The following is a 15926-nucleotide window of genomic DNA, read 5'->3' as shown; positions in this document are numbered from 1 at the left end:
CTGCTCAGCTTCCCAGCACAGCCACCTTTGGGACCGTGAAGGTGCAATGGAGACTGTCCATGGGTGGGGACCTCAGTCCCACTGTATCCATTTGGGGGCTTTTGGGCTTCCGATTACCAAACACCCCTCCCCGTCCAAGGTGTTTCCTCCCCACATGTATCAAATGCCACCACTGTATGCTGTCTTGCTGTCTTGTCTGTCTCCCTATCCAACTTACCTCCCCAAATATACCTACTATCTTTCCCCAATATCCCACTCTCTCCTTAAAAAAAAAGGGCAATTTGTTCCCAAAAAAAAATGTCACCCCATACATAACTGTCCATTTCGCACACATGTCCACTGGACACATGTAATCTGCTCTAATTGGCTTCACAACACATTATTGCTGTCCTCACCCCTCGATCAGGGGTTTGAGTGTCCAAATTATCCTCCAAATTCAGTATATATGCACAGCTGTTGCTGTAAAATAAATGGACAGCTATGAACCTTCCAAACACCCATCCTACACATCCCTAGCTATTTTTCATATTGTTTTTCCCTCTATGTGCCCTCTTTTTCACCACTTTCCTATCACCCTTTTTTTCTTTTCTTTTAAAGAAATTAGCAGCAGTAAGTGGGAGTAAGCCTGTTTGCACTGTGCTAAGTGATGCTTACATAGATTAAGCACTTTTAAGGCTAACTGTCTTAGCAGAGTTAACTGGAAGTTAGCATTGCTTACTGCCGCACAAACCCACGCAAACCCACTTACAACTGATTAAAAGTGCTTTAATCACTCTGTATCCAACAGCCTTTGTTCTTCCCAGCAACAAAATAATCAGCCCTTGCAAATCTTGAACCCAGCACCTTGCACACCATAGCCACAGCAATTTACCACTAAGCCATAAACATGTCTGATGTTTTCTTCAAACATATCATTCAGTAGAGTTAGTCAACAGTAGGGAAAAGGTTTGTTAAAATTAGTCAAGTTCTGTATTGTATATGGAAACATTAATACATAATATATGTAGAGATATACATATAAAATATGCACGCACACACACACACACACACACACACACACACACACACACTCATATATATATATATAAAATTAAATTAATATATACATATATATAAATATATCAGTATTTAAAAAAAAAAAATATATATATATATATATATATATATATATATATATATATATATATATATATATATATATATATATAGGAATATGCAAGCACACATGCACACACCTCCAGAGTGGTAGCCCAACATTATGCATCACAGATCCTGCACGAGTAGCTAACATTGGGTAAGACAGTGGGTCAGGTTGTAGCCTGCTATAGGTCCCCAAGCATGTCCCAAGACCCACACTCCATGTTCCTAAATACCCTGGAGAATATTAGTGTCCAACCTAACACTCTCATACTGGTTGACTTAAACTACCCCACCATTAAATGGGAAAGCTACTCATGTACCAATGCATTACATCATCCTGGTCCTTACTTACATGGGCGACTGTTGCTGTACACCAGTAGTCAACTCCTCCCTTGTTAGATCTGACCACAAAGTAATCACCTTTGGAAATGCACAGCCCTCCCATCCCCCACCCCCACCCCTGCACAGATAACCACTATGAAAAGCCTTTCCAAAGCTAACTTTGGCCTCCTAAAAACAGAGGTGGCTAAACTCACAGTGACCATGCAAATGAAGACTAGTTGCATGACTGCTGAATCAAACAACAATGCACTATGAACACGTACATAAATGCATGAATACTGCCATACCCAATAGAACCAAGACCCTCACCTCCAAAAAAAGGAAGCCAATCTGGTGGTCCCTAGCCATAAAGAAACTGTACAACAGAAGGAGGAAACTGATACAAAATAAGGTGAAGTCCCAAGACTGGAAAAAAACCCTTATCAGCCTCAATTAAAAGATGAGATCCCTCATCAAATACTACAACGCTAGCTGTGAAAACAGATTTGGAGCACATAGTAAAGACAACCACAAGGCCTCATAATGTTATGTAAAGAATCTCCATGGCAATACCAGGATTTGCTCTGAGCTACTGAAAAATGGTACCTCCTCGACTGAGCCAACAAATATTGCCAATATACTGGCCGACATATTGAGTGCAAACCTTACCCCTCTCTCCCTAAAAGGACAAATCACTATACCAGTACACTGCCAGGCACCCAGTAGTACTGCTGCACAGGTTAAAACACCACTGTCCAAGGCCAAGAAAACAGCTTCTATGAGACCTGACTATAACTCTGGCTGTGTTCTACATGAATACACAGTGACCTTGCACTTCACCTGTGTGCCCTGTTCTATTACAGCCTCACCTCAGGCTTTGTCCCTACTGAATTGTGCACTGCTGCAGTCACCCCTCTCCACAAAGGAGGAGTGACTACAGACCCTGAGAACTACCGCCCAAATTGCCTGACAAGTCTGTTATGCAAAGCTATGGAATGCATTGTCATGCACCTAATAAACAGGGATATGTGAATCTGCAAACTGAGGATCCCACACAGTCCTCATTTTCTGACAACAATCCTATCATCACAGTGATTTACAAGAGAAATGAGAATAGTCTGTAAAACAGACGAGAAATATGAGCAATAAACCGGGTCTATATTACAAGACTGAAGACGCATTCTTTCGAATGTGTCTTGATCGAACATAAAAGGCTGAAAATGCAAAATATTGAAGCGGCTGTTAAGTGAATTCTTTCCTTTGGAAAGAATTCACTTGGCCACTTGGGTACTTTGCTGTTTTAGGCACTGTAGTGTGGTCTCAGAGTTGGTATACTTAAGTAGAGGGGGTGGAATGTAATGTTTGAAATTAATTTTATTTATTTTTTTTTTATTGGAACAGTGATTTTTTTCACTTGGAAAAAAATGCTGTTCTTACACTTCAACATAGTAAGCTTTCGCTTACATAGGGTTGGTTAATCACTGTTCACTTTTTTAAGTGTTCGGTGATCTAATATAGACCTCAGTAAACCTGGACATCCTGAAACAATCCAGCCAGTTGAGCAGTATGCTCAGAATCCCTTACTGCAATGAGACTGGACCAAGGGTGACAAAGTGGTGGGTGGAAGCCATGAAAATGGAGATGCATCTGAAGTACTGGAGTAGATAAGCCAACACAGTTGCTGTAGTAATGCCCTCCTGTGTGCTCAAACATATATTTAGTGTAATAGCACAAGTAATTGAAAAAGGAAATCTGCTATGGGTAATTACACATGTTTTTGCAAATATATCAGGCACTACAGGGATGTAACAGCACTGACAAACAGACAACAGTGTGAAAGTGCATACCCACAACCAATATCACCACAGTCACAGTCACATACCGGTAAGTCAAGTGAGCAGTAGAGTATATGAACTGTATGAACAAATTCATCATTGTTTGCCACTCACACACTAACCCTACATATACAGTCCCAATTCTCAGTGTAGTCTGAATCCTGACCTTGTTTCAGGACATGTCTCATTCTACCCCTACAAACACATATAGCCAATAGATCAGCAGAAACTGGAGCAGCATGCACAGTCAGATAAGAAAGGAGCCATGACACTTACATCCACCCCCTTCCATATACAGCCAAAATAACATGTACACATGACATGTGCAGACAATCCTGACAGTCAATTAACAATGGCCAGACATGCACAGGCCTCTCACATGTACAGTTCACCTCATAATGTACAGGCTCAGGCCTCATATCTATGGCCTCTTCCCTGACATGTCTGTGGGTCTACTACATCACTGGGATGGTGGGAATGAAAGAAAGACATAATGATACTAAATACGTCTGAGCCTCATTGGCATCTTGATAAAGCCTGACATCATTTGGGGACAGAGGCACAAACACAGGGGTAGAAGATTGGACATATATGCTGTCATACATTGAGGCAGTTGCAGATGTTACTTGGCTTGTTGTTACATATCCTTTATAAGGAATATGAAGTCAGCAATGCCAATAGATGTGAGTATTTACTGACTGCATTCCCCAGAGTCCACAACTGATGTACCAAAGACACCAACTGTCTGGGAAGCAGACAAAACATAACAGGCAAACATGTGGCCAGTCTGTGGACATAGTGCCAGTGGAGAGGTATGTCAGAGACATATCAGTGTCAGTCGTGAAGTCATTCACTAAATGCATGTCCACACAAACCCTGTCAATCTATCAATCTACCATGTGTATAACAGCACTGATGACATAGAATCTGTTCACTATTCTGGGGATATGTCCCCCATGTTGTTGGGCTATCTCCAAATGTCCTATCCTGTGATGTTTTGCAACCTACTGTATTTGAATCTGTAGCCCACCACCTCTGTACTGTCCCTCACACAGGCAAAGAAAAGGGGCAAGGCCCACATTAAGGAATGTCCCATATGTTGGAACTAGCAGCAGTGTCCAGGCCCACACCACAATACTATGTGGGCACCTACATAGTTGCATGGCCTTAGAAATACCTAGCATCTGCACATCTGTACAAAGGACAGACAGAAAGTCGATAGCCAACAGGTTATGCATTAGGATGAATGTTTTGAATGATAGAAGTCTGAAACTGAAAGGTATGCCATTACTACATGACAACAGTCCTCAATGGCATGTCCAAAAACATAGTAGTCTACAGTTAATATCATAATATCATGTTAATATCCAACAGGAGATACATAAAAACATAGATCTCAAACACCAAGAACAAGATAGTTAGTACTCAGAGTCCCAGCTTTGCATGCATTGGTGTATGGTTCAAGTACTACAATCTGCAATCTACTTTTACTTGGAAAAGCACTCTTAAAAGTACTAACTTAATAATACAATATGTGTTAAACTATTTTTCTACACCAGTTCACTGTAGCTGGTGTAACATGCAAGTGTGGCTGCAGATAACATGAGATACTACCCATGTATAAAACAAATTAAAAAAAAAAGATTGTGGTACTACCCATGTATATCCAAGTGTCCCATACAGTATAGTCACACCCCTTGCTACTGTAATGACAGGACAGAGAAGCATGTTATGTACAGGAAATTAAATATACTTATTAAAGATGTCATTGCCCTGCTATTTTATCAGACTGGAATGTAATCGATGGTTACCAGGGCTGAGCTATGCTTAGCAGTTTTAAGCATTACTTAAACGTAAATTCTAAGCAGATTTGCACACTGGTAAGCGAAGCCTACACGGTGTAAGTGCCTATTCGTTTAACCGTATGTTAGCACCACTTACCATCTCACAAACCCACACAAGCATGCTTAAAGTTGCTCAAAACTGCCTTAATCACTCTGTATCCAACAGTCTGTGTTCTGCCTAGCAAGAAAATAACCAGCCCTTAAAACCCAGGACCCTGCACACCATAGAGAGAGAAATTTACCAGTAAGCCATCTGAGACATATGGCTTTAGGATGTTCTCTGAAACATACCATAATATACAGCCAGTTTACAATAGGGAAGAGACACTGTGCAATTAGGAAGGATTGGTAACTACAAATATATATGTATATATATATATATATATATATATATATATATATATATATATATATAGATATAGATATATATATATATATATATCTGAAAAGGAACATACATAGAGAGAGAGAGAGAGAGAGAGAGAGAGAGAGAGAGATGGAGATACATATATGTGTATAACAATATATAGATATATTACCAATAAATACTGAGCTGTATATATATTGTGTGGAGTCTACATGTCCTCCCCGCAGTCGAGTGGCCTTCGAAAGACATGCATAAATGGCATGCCTTCGTTGAAGGTTGGACGTTGAGCTGGCACCTCGGTACCCATAAAAAATCTACTGCTAATCATTAGCGGTATATATATATATATATATATATATATATATATATATATATATATATATGCATACATGTTTCAAAAGATATATGCCTACATGTCTCAGAATGCCCAGTTGGATACAATAGGATGCATGACACTCACTTCTGCCCCCTCACACGCACACACAAAGTCCATATAAATAAGTGAACAGTACACTGCTACAAAATCATGATAGGCAGTACACAATGGCCAGATATACAACAACCTCTTAGCAAAACAAGTAAAATGACTGAACATAACAAAGAGAAATACAACCAGCCAGTAATTCACACAAGTTTATTATTCTCTGATGTTTTGGCCAAAGCCTTAAAGGAGTACAACATTGTAAGAAATACTTGCCTTAAATACAAGAAGCAATTAACACTTAATTACATAATTAAATACACAGCCTCCAATTACACTCCTCATTTAACCCCATGGGGATAAAGTATCACATTTAATAATAATACATTAATTTTGTACAAAACAATTTGTTCTTTTATGAATGTTTCATCAAACTGAGAAACAGACTTTTTCCAAAACAGTACCTTGTAACCCACTACTGTTCCCATGGTGAAATTTATTCAAATGTACAGCTATAGAATTGTCTTCTTTCTTATCAGTAATATGTCTCACATGTTCTAACAGCCTAGTTTGAAAACATGTGTTACTCTCCCCACATAAAATATGTTACAATGGCATCTAAGAGCATTCTCTATATACCAGCCTCTTGAATATACAGACTTTAACATGTTTTCCAGACTTTCCCCTCAGCAGGAATGACAGCATTAAATAATGATAGACCATTACCTATCAACCTCCTACTGTATGACATCTTGACAGAGCCTGACATTGTTGGTGGACAGAGACCCAAATACATGGCCATACTTGAAATATTGCTATTATGACCTGAGTAAGTTGCTGGTGTTACAGGGTTTGTTGTAACATATCTTTTCTGAGGAATATAAAGTCAGAAAAGCAAACGGATGTTAGCATTTACTGATTGCAATCACCAGGGTATGCTACTGATTTGCCAAGGACAACACCTGTCTGGGGAACAGACCAAACATAACAGGCTAACCTCTGGCCATTATGTGGATAGCCCTACAGTTGAGAGCTATGCAGAGACAGAACTTTGTCAGACTGAAACCCATGCAGACGTAGTATGCTCAGACAAACCTTGTTAAACTAGCAGTATTCCAAACATATAAAAGCAATACTCACATTCTGCCCCTAAGTCTTGAACCTTCTCCACCATTTAGTTGGCTTGTCTCCACAAGTTTTGTTGTGAGAGGTATTAGCTCACACACCTCCAGGATGTCTTCCTCACAGGTAAGGGAAAGGGCCAACGCCCACATGGGGCACTCAATTATAGGAGTGTGTTGCCATGGCATTGGCTATTGAAAGAACTACACAGCTGCTCTGGATACAATTAGCAACAGGGGGACACCAATTGGTGCTCAGGCCATCACATGGTTATGAGCATTACCTAAAAAAGACAAGCAGCTGCCTATGCAACACAGATGTACACCCTACATGTGTGTGGAGAGGGAGAGTGAGAAACTGGGGAAATCACAACATATAACAGCATATAGCCAACTATAGTTTGAAAAAATACAAAGACAGGTATGTCAAACAAGTAAGCATCTCATGAATTGCAGTAGAGGGAATGTAAGAATGTGAAAGAGGAGGGTTAACATATATGTCTCAACAAAGCTTGCTGTACTAATTTATTGCTGATCAGAAACTATGGCCATAGCATCTGGGTCTGTCAGCAGTGACACAGATCATCGGTAAGGCCCCAGGAAAGGATGGCTCGCATATGACTACTACTGGAATGTGTTGAACAATACTGACTTTGACAATGCTAGGCCAGCTACTGGCATGTTGTACATATCCATATCTTACTTGTTAATACAACTAGTATATACTTCTTTGTCTCAGGCATGTGAGACATCTAAACATGGTATTTGTATACTAAAGTACTGCTGCAGATGTGTGTTGAACTGCATGTTATATACTGAGTTCATAACATTTAATTGTCCAGTGTTATGCACACTGACCATACCTGTGCCTCATATTTGTAGTCATTTACCCATAGAGTTGTGTTATGTCTGTCAAATAGTTGGCAAATCTGCGAAGACTTGACATGACAACATCCCCCTTCATTTTCCTCTGGCTTTTCCCATTCAGCATTGCCACAGTGGATCATCTGTTGCCATTTCTGCCTGTCCCCTGAATCTTGCTGTCTCACACCAACCACCTGCATATCCTCTCTCACCACATACATAAACCTTATCTGAGGCCTTCCTCTCTTCCTCTTACCTGGCAGTTACATCCTTAACCAACCTGTTCCTAATATACTCAGCAGCCCTCCTCAGCACATGTCCAAACTGATGCAATCCTGCCTCTCCAACTTTGCTTCATATCTGTCCAACATGGCCTGTCCATCTCATATACACATTGCTAAATCTGTGCATGTGTCACATCCAGTGCAAATCGTAACATCTATACCTCTGCCATGTGCACTCTGTCTCCTGTGTTTTTTTTCTTACTGCCATTATCTCCAACCCATATAACATAGATGGTCTCACTACACTCTTGTAGACCTTACATATCACATTTACTGGTACTCGTCCGTCACAACTCAGTCCTGACACTCTTCTCCAACCACTCCATCCTGCCTGTACTCTCTTATTCACCTGTCCACTACAGTCACCATTACTCTGAAATGTTGATCCCAATCATTTAAACACCTCCACCTTTGCCAAATCTTCCCAGTGCATCCTCAACATTCTCCTATCCTCACTGTCATTCACACACAAGATATTCAGTCATAGTCCTGCTGACCTTCATTACTCCCCTCTCTACAGCATATTTCCACCTCTGTAGGGTCTCTTACATCAATTCTGTACTCTAAATACAGATCAAACTCAATGTTATACCTCCATAGTTACCACAGCTCTGCACATCAACCTTATACTTAAAACCATACCCAAGCATGTTCTCTCCATCCCTCATGCAACCTCACACCACCCAAGATATCAGTAAATAGTCTGGCTAAACACATAACTGCCATTTCCCCTAAGCACCTCCATGCTTCCACAGGTATGTAATCTGGGTCAACAGCCTTGCCAGTATTCATCCCCTTCATAGCTAACCTTCCATCTTCCTTGTTAAGCTGCTGAACTTCCTGATTCACTATACTCACATCATCCAATCTTTTCTGTCTCATTCTCTGCAGTCATTAGCCTCTCAAAGTACTCTGTCCATATGGTCAATGCACTCTCCTCACTTGTGAATACATTTACCTCATTATCCTTTGTCACCCTTATCTTCTGCACATCTTTCCTAGCTCAGCACATCTGTCTAGTCAATTGGTACAACTCCTGTCATCCATTCTTAGTGTTGAAACTGTCATGCAACTCTTCATATGCCTCATCCTTAGCCTTTGCCACATCTCTCTTTGCCTCATCCTTAGCCTTTGCCACATCTCTCTTTGCCATGCACCTCATCTCCTCGTACTCCTGTCTACTTTCCTGATCTTTCTGACAGTCTCACTCCTTCTCCCCCATCCTCTTTCTCTGTATACTGTCTTGTACTTCCTCAGTCCACCACCAGGTCTCCTTGTACTACTTCCTCCATCCACATGTCACACCAATCACTTTTCTAGCCATCTCCCTTAGTAACTCTGCTGTACTTAACCAGATATGTGGTAAATTGACAGTGCCACCCAGTGTCTGTCTTAACTCTTCCTTGAACTCCACCTCACGATCACCTTTTTCCAATTCACACCATCCTATCCTTGCTGCTGAACTCACACTCCCGCTCTTCTTGATCACCAACATCATTCTGCAGACTAACATTCTATGCTGCCCAAATACACTTTCCCTTTCACCACTTTACAGTCTCTAATCTCCTTCAAACTGGCCCTCCTACATTGGATATATTCCACTTGTGAGCATCTTACTACAGTCTTGTAACTCACCCTGTGCTCCTCCCTCGTGTTATAGTACATATTCACCACAGACAAGTCCATCTATTTTTTCAAAATCCACTACCATCTCACCATCTGCATTCCTTTTAACACCATGCATACCCATCACTTCCACAGACCCTCTGTTTCCTTCACCAGCATGCCCATTGACATCTTCTGCAATGACCACTCTGTCGCCCTTGGGTACAGTGATCACCACATCGTACAAAAGACTTCACATTACTCTTTTACATCCACCACACAACCAAGTTGCATAGCATATGAGCCCCCACCAACCTTGGAGCACACACCTCAGTACAACACCAGGGTACAGAGGCCAACATGCTGAAGGTGGGTGTCACACACTCAATGGACAGGGAGCGTGCTGGTAAGGGCCCAGTGGGGATTAGTACACTAATGTATCAGACATACTTGTATCTGTATTGTATCAACATCCATGTGTCAGAGCCGATTGCAGTTGTGGATGGAGTGTTCTAATGCACAGAGGTGCACATCTATGGTGAGGATAGAAAATTTTGTATTATTGCGGTTTGTACTGTAAATGTGCAGACATGCTGCATCCATCCTGTACCAAGGCCATATGTGAGTCTGCTGACAATACCTCTCTCTCACAACTACCTAGGACCCTCTGGTGAGTATGACATTGTTCTGTTGTGGACTGGCAATACCCAAGGCATGTGAAGGGCATGCAATTTACCATGTACACAACTATCAGTAATAGCCATATTGCTTTTTGTGCATGTTCACTTGTGGTGGGGTTAACTGCATTGCATCACAGTGGTTACCACTAGGGTCTATCTGAGATGAATTCAACATTCCTGTAGCGTATCTCACAAAGTGTCAGAGCAAGACATCTGGACTGAGGCCAGTAAAATGGGCTGGACAAATGGCCTAAGGTGGGGACATGTGTGACACATTACTGGTATACAGTATATAAATTCTGTGCACACCCCTGTTATGATGCAAGGTGTTTCCTGATACATACAAATTGGGACCGTAGTATGTCAGTCCACACCTCTTCCAACCTTTAATGTGAACCATAACATGAACAGATCACTTGTAAAACCAAGCATCTGGACTCATGTATTGTGCCTACAAGGCTGGCCACCTGAGAGGGTGGCAGACATCGTATCAGCATGATGTTTCAGTCAGGTATGATACCTGATGTTTCCATATGTGTCAGTACACTCACTGTGGTCTATTTGGCTACAATATCACATACATAGGCACTGTTAAAGCACACAGACCACTTCCGACCATGTATAGTTTGCAAACATCTGGATATTCCAGACACATCTGTACTTAGGACTATACAATGGTTTAACTTGCATGTGAGGCAGATGCTGTTACCACACTACATAAAGTAATGGCATAGAGAGGTGGTCACCAGCCATGTATGGTTTACACATCAAAATGGTATAAGCCACACAAGATATGATCCTGACACACACACAAACAATTGCCCTTATTGGGAGTAGAACTACTGTCTATCTAGTTATTTCTATCATAGTGCTACGCAGTTATCACATGTGTCACAGAGCTTACACATTTTTGCCTACTCCAAAGGTACTTCTAATGTGGATGACATCAACAGGACCACTAAATTGGCATGAGGGGAAGTGTAAAGGGTAGTACACAGGTCAAAAATGGTATAACCCACACACTACATGATTCTCACACAAACACACACTCATTCAAAGAGCTGCCAATAGCAAGATTAGAACTCCTGCCTTTCTAGTTATTTTTACTATAGTGCTCCGCACTTATCAAATGCACTACAGAGCTTATACATTTTTACTTTGTTCAAAGGTACTTCTAAGGTGGATGACATCAACAGGACTACTAAATTGGAGTAAGGTGAAATATAAAGGGTAGTACAGAAGTCGAAAATGGTATAACCCACACACTACATGATTCTCACACAAGCACACACATCCAAACAGTTGCCAGTAGTGAGATTAGAATTCCTGCCTATCTGATTTCTACTATGGTACTACACAATTATCAGACACGCCAGAGAGCTTATACATTTAAACCTCATCCAAAGGTACTTCTAAGGTGGATGACATCAGCAGGACTACTAAATTGGAGTGAGAGGAAGTGTAAAGGGTGGTAAATAAGTCAGAATGGTATAACCCACACACTACATGATTCTCATACAAGCACACACATCCAAACAGTTGCCAGTAGTGAGATTAGAATTCCTGCCTATCTGATTTCTACTATGGTACTACACAATTATCAGACACGCCAGAGAGCTTATACATTTAAACCTCATCCAAAGGTATTTCTAAGGTGGATGACATCAACAGGACTACTAAATTGGAGTGAGGGGATTTGTAAAGGGTGGTACGCAGGTCAAAAATTATATAACTCACACACTACATGATTCTCACACAAACAGTTGCCAAAAGTGAGATTAGAACTCTTGCCTATCCAGTTAGTTCTACTATAGTGCTACACAGTTACCCAACATGCCACCAAGTGTATATGTTTTCATCTTCTCCAAAGTCCTTCTAAGGTGGATGACATCAACAGGACTACTAAATTGGGGTGAGGGGAAGTGTGCAGGGTAGTACACAAGTCACAAATGGTATAAGCCAGACAGTACATGATTCTCACACACACTCTCACTTGCGAGTATTGGGATTAGAACTCCTGCCTATCTAGTTATGTCTACTATAGTGTTTGTAGTTACCATACATGCTACAGAGCGTACTGAACTTTTACATGGCAAAAGCTGCTGATACCTGCACAGGTGAGGTAAAGTATTACAGGTGGCAGAAAGTCTGCCTTCAGTTTCACCCTTATATCATGCTAGTTCTTTCTGTCTTGCATTTCAAATAGCATTATAGCTTGGCACTTCACCAGATTATTGTATCAATATGTCTGACACACCTGGGAGCCATCAGCAGCACTTGTTCATCACAGAAGAAGCCCTAGTACTTACTAGTTATGTCCACCCCTCCTGGCATGAGAGAAGTGCATTTCTCTGTGCTTTCACCCATTAACCTGGTGCACTTGTCCATTCTGAGGCACTGTTGCAACTGTCACATGTACACAGACAACCCCCCCTCTAAAGTCCAAACACTCAGACCTGTGAGAATTACCCGGATATCACCCAATATAGACATATGCACTCTCCAGCAAAGACCAGACTAGCGGGTCAAGAGGATAAAATCAACACCTGCACCTCACCTTGTGGAACAAATAGCTCACCATGGCACCCACTTTGACAGCCATGACATACAGTGAAAAGCCACACACCCACTTTTACAGAAGCTCTCAATGGACATTTACCCAAACAGCACAGACCAGCAAAAGAGACACCTACTCAGACACCATGACATGGCACATGCCAAGGGACACATATTTCACCTACACAGTGTGCCCCGCAACCTAAGCTCATAAGGCTAACCACCTTGCACAACACAGTGATCATGGGTAACCCAAATAATGAGGCACACACACACACATATCACAGTCACTAAGTTGAATATGGAGCAGATAACAGTCAAATATCTATCACATGGCAGCATCCAGCACATAACACAGCCAGTCATGGCACTCCACAGCAACTACATGTATCACTCTGCATCCATGTGGGTGTGAATGACCTGGGACACACCTCCCTGGACTACATGACAAGAGACATGGTTGAACTCTCTGATTACATGGTTCAGGCAGGTGTGTAGCCCTGAGCAGTATACTGCCATCACCCAGAATGATGCTGCAGTACTATCAACAAGTGATTGACTGCAGCATTGGCTTACACATTTTGTGACATTCTCAGGGGATCCAGTATCTCTCTGCTTGGGATAAAATGATTGAAAGACCTCAATTACTTGCCACAGATGTCCTACATCTGTCAGCCCTGGGTTTCCAGGTACTGGCTAAGTGTCTTGCCAGCCCCTATAATGCTTTATTAGGCAGTGTTCCAAATGTAATTACCACCATAACAGCTAGACATGTATGCAGTCTGAGGGTCATGTTGCTCAACAGTAGACATCTATCAGGATGGAGTCACCCAAAGCACTCCTCAGAGTGGAGGACATTAGAATTTCTGCTGTAATGGAGAGGTGGTTCATAGCAGCAGACAGCATCCCTGCAGTAACAGGCTATAATGCATTCCACAGCTGTCAGCCCCCAAATATGGACCGCACCACACCTACACAGGCGGTGCTGTCTCCATATTTATTATGGACAGGAACACCTCTAGACTAGTATCCCAGCATAATGCATTGGGGATACTTCTTGTACAACTGCCTTGGGGTAATAGTGCAATCCAGACCATAGCCTGCTTTGGGTCCACATCTATGTCCCTAGACTGTCAATGCACATTCAACACCCTGCCATCTATGAAGGTCCAATGCAACATTGACATAGTAGGAGACTTCAACTATCCCTCCCTCATCTGGGGAAAGTAGCCAAGTGCCAGTACAGTGGCCCAACACTTCCTGGTAATTCATCATTTCCAATGCCCTGAACCAGATCATAGAGGATGCAACAACCTTAACCTATATTGACTACTTATATATGGGACTGTTGCTCATCCACAGTTATCAATCCCTACCTGGTGAGGTCCACACAGGCTATAATCAACATGGAATTCAACATGTCAGCCACCCCCCCCCCCACAAAGGTAACCACCTTGCAAAACCTCTCCAAAGCTGAATTTGCAGCCAGAAAAACAGGGGTGGATGACTTCACTGCACCCATGGCAATGGGAAATAGCTGCATGGCTGTCGATTCACACACATATGCACTGTACAAACAGGTACATGAATGCATGGTACTAGCCATAGCCAACAAAACCCAGACACTGTCCTCCAAACACTGGGAGACAATGTGATGGTTCCCTGCCTTAACTAAAATGTACAACAGAAGGAGGACACTGTTGCAGAAAAAGGTGGTGTCCCATGACTGTTGAACCCCATTATTAGTATCAAACACAACTTGGGATCCCTCATGGCATCATGGCATCTATGAAGGAAGAAATGCAGCAGACACTGACAACAATCACAAATGCCTTTGCTAGTTACATCAACAACCTCCACAGCATTAAACACAAGCGATTTGAGTTACTGCACAATGCTAATTTCTATCCTAAAACAACAGATATTGGCCACAGTCTTGGCAACACATTCAGTGCCAGCTTTATCCCGCTCTCCCCCCACAAGTGTACAGTCACAGTGGTAGATGAATGGCAGGCAGCCAGCAGTACTCCAGGCCAGGTTAGACCTGCATTGTCCACAGGCAAGGCCCATGGGACACCAACATATCCATGGCTGTGTTCTACATGACATACAAAGTGACCTTGGACCAAATATGTGTGCCATGGTCAGTCACAGCCTCGCCTCAGGCTTTCTCCCTCAAACATGACACACTGCTACAGTCATCCCTCTCCATAAAGAGGTAGCATCTACAGACCCTGAGGATTATTGGCCCCTTAACCTGACAAGTCCACTATGTAGGGGTATGGACCGCATCATCAGGGACCTGATTAACCAAGATATAGGTGATCTCCTAACTCTGGACCTGACCGCATCATCGGGGACCTGATTAACCAAGATATAGGTGATCTCCTAACTCTGGATCCACACAGTTTGGCTTTGTGAATGGCAGATCATGCCTGCTCAACCTGGTTGACATTTTAGACTGAGTCACCAGAGCTGTGTATGACAGTAAGGCACTGCATACAGCCTACATCAGTCTGTCCAGAGCTTGTGATACCAACCCAAAGTGAGGGATTATTGATAAACCCCCACAAACTAGGCATCAACCCATATAGCATTGTTTGTTTTGCAAATTGGTTCACAGAACACACAAGTATGACAGTGGCAAACTCCAGGTCAGACTAGCAAGCAGTCACAAATGGAGTCTGACAATGGTCAGTACTGGGCAGTGTCCTGTCCAGCATCTATTTCTTAGGAGTCAAGCCCAACACAGAGGAACTCTGGCTGATCAAGTTCACAGAGGACTACAATCTGGGAGTATCATTAACTCCACAAGTGATGCATGCATCCCACAGAAAGGCCTCACTGAGACCACTGAGTGGTGTGGAAACCATGCCCAGATGCATCAT

Source organism: Protopterus annectens, chromosome 1.part0 (genome assembly GCF_019279795.1).
Source record: "Protopterus annectens isolate FY-2018-M chromosome 1.part0, PAN1.0, whole genome shotgun sequence".
In the NCBI taxonomy this organism is placed as follows: Eukaryota; Metazoa; Chordata; order Ceratodontiformes; family Protopteridae; genus Protopterus; species Protopterus annectens.
The sequence above is the reverse complement of the archived record's forward strand: the minus strand, read 5'-3'. Positions refer to the sequence as shown.